Source organism: Passer montanus, unplaced genomic scaffold (genome assembly GCF_014805655.1).
Source record: "Passer montanus isolate IOZ18808 unplaced genomic scaffold, ASM1480565v1 scaffold271, whole genome shotgun sequence".
Taxonomy (NCBI): Eukaryota; Metazoa; Chordata; class Aves; order Passeriformes; family Passeridae; genus Passer; species Passer montanus.
In genome coordinates this window covers 42,966-47,925 of record NW_024367384.1, presented here as the reverse complement: position 1 = coordinate 47,925, position 4,960 = coordinate 42,966, and positions in this window count along the sequence as shown.

The following is a 4,960-nucleotide window of genomic DNA, read 5'->3' as shown; positions in this document are numbered from 1 at the left end:
ATTCTGGATCATCCAAATCCCGGGAATTTAGGGGAAAACTCTGGAAATTCTGGATTAGCCATGCCTGTGTTTATGGAGAGATTCCCAAATTCTGGATCCTCCAAATCCTGGGAATTCAGGGAGAGATTCCCAAATTCTGGATCCAGCAAGTCCTGCTGGAATTCAGGGAGAGATTCCCAAATTCTGGATCCACCAAATCCTGGGAATTCAAGGAGATATTCCCAAATTCTGGATCCAGCAAGTCCTGCTGGAATTCAGGGAGAGATTCCCAAATTCTGGATCAGCCACATTTGGATTCAGGATCCATCCCTGATCCATCCCATCCAATTCCCGGGAATTCCGGAGTTTCTCAGGAATGCTGGAGCCTCCTCCAGGGCCCGTTCCCACATTTTTTTGGGATGAAGTTCCCACATTTTCCGGGATGAAAGGCGAGCCGGGCCCGCAGGTGGCTCCTGTCCCAGACAGCTCCACATTCCATGAAAATCCCACATTCCAGGCCTGAAACAACAGGATTATCCCGGGGGAAAGGGTTGGGATCAAATGGCGCAGGTGGCCCCGGGGAGGGGAAGTTTTGGGATTTTTTTTTTTGGGATTCCCAGACACCTGCAGGGCATGGAGCCAGAATTCCAGCCCCAAAATCCTGACTCAAAAATTCCAGCCCCATAATCCCTCGGCTGGAATTCCCAAAGAAATCCCGCACCTCCCTGGGATGTCCTGGTCCTTCGGGATGAGGTGGGAATTGGGATAAGGTGGAATTTGGGATGAGGATCCCATGGAAATCGGGACAAGGATGAGGTGGAGCTCGGGATGAGGATGGCACGGAAATAGGGATGAGGATTCCATGGAATTGGGATGAGGACGAGGCAAAAACTGGGATGAAGATTCCATGGAAATTGGGGTGAGGTGGGAATTGGGATGAGGAGTCCATGGAATTTGGGATGAGCTGAAAATTAAGATGAGTTGGAAATTGGGATAAAACAGAATTTGGGATGAGGTGGAATTTGGGATGAGGATCCCACAGAAATCGAGATGAGGACTCCATGGAATTTGGGATGACTCCAAAATCCGGATGAGGTGGGAAACAGGATAAGGCGGAATTTGGGATGAGGATTCCACAGAAATGGGGACAAGGATGAGGATGCCACGGAAATAGGAATGAGGATTCCATGGAATTTGGGATGAGGAAGGAATTGGGACAAGGATGAGGCAAAAACTGGGATAAGGATTTCACGGAAATTGGGATGAGGTGGGAATCGGGATGAGGATTCCATGGAATTTGGGATGAGAAGGGAATTGGGATGAGTTGAAAATTGAGACGAGTTGGAAATTGGGGTAAAACAGAATTTGGGACGAGGATCACACAGAAATCTGGATGAGGATTCCCTGGAATTTGGGATGAGGATGAGGCAAAAATGAGGATGAAGATTCCATGGAATCCCACAGAAATGGGATGAGGATTCCATAGAATTCAGGATGAGGATCCCATGGAATTCAGGATGAAGATTCCATGGAATTCAGGATGAGGATCCCATGGAATTCAGGATGAAGATTCCATGGAATTCAGGATGAGGATCCCATGGAATTCAGGATGAAGATTCCATGGAATTCAGGATGAGGATCCCATGGAATTCAGGATGAAGATTCCATGGAATTCAGGATGAGGATCCCATGGAATTCAGGATGAAGATTCCATGGAATTCAGGATGAGGATCCCATGGAATTGGGATGAGGATTCCATGGAATTGGAGCCCCAAGCCCCAAGCCCCAAATCCCAGCCCCTTTCCCAGGAAAAACCCCAAACTCCTGCAATTCCTGGAATTCCAACTTTCCCGGGATATCTGGAGGGGTTTGGTGACCCCGCTGGGAACTGGGATGGATTTCCCCGGGAATATTTTCATTTAGGATTAAGGAAAACCCCCGAGGACTCGGAATTCCGCCCATTTCCCAGGAATCTCTTTCGGGATCCTCCAGCGGCATTTCCCCTTTAAAACAACCCTGGGAAAAGTGGGGAAAGCAAAACAAATCCCAAAGATCCTTCGGGGTCACGAGGCTCGGGCTAAAATCCAACGGGATTTTCCGCCCGGATGGGTTTTGCCGGTATTTGGTGTCACGTGGGGATTTGTCCGCATTCCCGAGGTTTTTCCCCGAGCTCCGGGATTTGTGGGATGGAGGATGGGCTTGGGGCTGCTCCTGCCCTCCCGGCACCCCAAAATCTTTTCCGTCCCTTTCCCGTGTTTTCTGTGGGATCCCTGGGGATGATCCCGAGGTTTGGTGTCCCTGAATTCCCAAGAAATCCCAAGAATATGGTGGGATTTGGGGTTTGGGAAAAGGATCGGGCTTGGCTTTGTGCATCCTGATCCTTGTGGGGTCATCCCAATCCCTGTGGGATCATTCTAATCCTTATGGGATCATCCCGATCCTTGTGGGATCATTCCAATCCTTGTGGGCTCATCCTGATCCCTATGGGATTATCCCAACCCATGTAGGATCATTCCAATCCTTGCGGGATCATCCCAATCCTTATGGGATCATCCCAATCCTTGTAGGATCATCCCAGTCCTTGCGGGATCATCCCAATCCCTATGGGATTATCCCAACCCATGTAGGATCATTCCAATCCTTGCGGGATTTCCATGGAATCCCACAGAAATGGGATGAGGATTCCATAGAATTCAGGATGAGGATCCCATGGAATTGGGATGAGGATTCCATGGAATTGGAGCCCCAAGCCCCAAGCCCCAAATCCCAGCCCCTTTCCCAGGAAAAACCCCAAACTCCTGCAATTCCTGGAATTCCAACTTTCCCGGGATATCTGGAGGGGTTTGGTGACCCCGCTGGGAACTGGGATGGATTTCCCCGGGAATATTTTCATTTAGGATTAAGGAAAACCCCCGAGGACTCGGAATTCCGCCCATTTCCCAGGAATCTCTTTCGGGATCCTCCAGCGGCATTTCCCCTTTAAAACAACCCTGGGAAAAGTGGGGAAAGCAAAACAAATCCCAAAGATCCTTCGGGGTCACGAGGCTCGGGCTAAAATCCAACGGGATTTTCCGCCCGGATGGGTTTTGCCGGTATTTGGTGTCACGTGGGGATTTGTCCGCATTCCCGAGGTTTTTCCCCGAGCTCCGGGATTTGTGGGATGGAGGATGGGCTTGGGGCTGCTCCTGCCCTCCCGGCACCCCAAAATCTTTTCCGTCCCTTTCCCGTGTTTTCTGTGGGATCCCTGGGGATGATCCCGAGGTTTGGTGTCCCTGAATTCCCAAGAAATCCCAAGAATATGGTGGGATTTGGGGTTTGGGAAAAGGATCGGGCTTGGCTTTGTGCATCCTGATCCTTGTGGGGTCATCCCAATCCCTATGGGATCATTCTAATCCTTGTGGGATCATCCCAATCCTTGTAGGAATATCCCAATCCCTATGGGGTCATCCCGATCCTTGTGGGCTCATCCCAATCCCTATGCATGGAATTCAGGATGAAGATTCCATGGAATTCAGGAATGGGATCATCCCAATCCTTGTGGGATCATTGCAATCCCTGCAGGATCATCCCAATCCTTGTAGGATCATCCCGATCCTTGTGGGCTCATCCTGATCCCTATGGGATTATCCTGACCCGTGTGGGATCATCCCAACCCTTGTAGGATCATCCCAATCCCTATGGGATCATCCCAATCCTTGTGGGATCATTGCAATCCCTGCAGGATCATCCCAATCCTTGTAGGATCATCCCAGTCCTTGTGGGATCATCCCAATCTCTGCATTCCCCCTTCCATCCCGGAGATATTTTCCCCCAAATTCCCTTCCCAGATGTGCCAGGACAGGAAAAATCCCAAAAAAAACCTGTAGGGTTTGGGGAATTTGGGGAAAGGATCCCTGAATTCCCAAGAAATCCTAAGAAAACCGTGGGATTTGGGGATCTGAGGACAGGGTTGGGCTCAGCTTTCCCTGGATTTCATCCCACCAACAATGAGGGATGTCCCCATCCCAAACCCTGTGGGATCATCCCAGTCCCTGTGGGATCACCCCAAACCCTGTGGGATCATCCCAGCCTCTGTGGGATCACCCCAAACCCTGTGGGATCATCCCAATCCCTGTGGGATCACCCCAAACCCTGCCCTCCCCCTCCATCCCGAGGAGGTTTGGCCCTAAATTCCCAGAAAACCCCAATAAATTTGTGGGATTTAGGGGAAAGGATCGGGCTCAGCTTTGCCCACCCCAATCCCTGTGGGATCCTCCCAATCCCTGTGGGATCACCCCAATCCTTGTGGGATCACCCCAATGCCTGTGGGATCACCCCAATCCCGGTGGGATCACCCCAATCCCTGTGGGATCACCCCAATCCCTATGGGATCACCCCAATCCATGTGGAATCACCCCAATCCATGTGGGATCACCCCAATCCATGTGGGATCGCCCCAATCCCTGTGGAATCACCCCAGTCCCTGTGGGATCACCCCAATCCATGTGGGATCACCCCGATCCCGGTGGGATCGCCCCAATCCCTGTGGGATCGCCCCAATCCCTGTGGGATCACCCCAATCCCTGTGGGATCACCCCAATCCCTGTGGGATCGCCCCAATCCTTGCGGGATCACCCCAATCCTTGCGGGATCACCCCGATCCCTGTGGGATCACCCCAATCCCTGTGGGATCACCCCAATCCCTGTGGGATCACCCCAATCCCTGCCTTCCCCCTCCATCCCAGGAGGGTTTAGCCCCAAATCCCCCAAAAACCCCAAGAACTTTGCGGGATTCGGGGCAGGGACCGCGCTCCGCTCCCGCCGCTGCTCATCCCGGAGCTCCCATCCCATTCCCGACCCTCGCCGTCCATCCCAGCAAATCCCAAATCCCGGGAAAAGCCGGGAGCCGCCCCCCGCCCGAGCCCGGCCCCGAGCCCCGCTGGGCCGGGTTTAAATCCCCAAAGCCCCGCGCGCGGCCCCCGGCCAAGGCTCCATGGAGGCC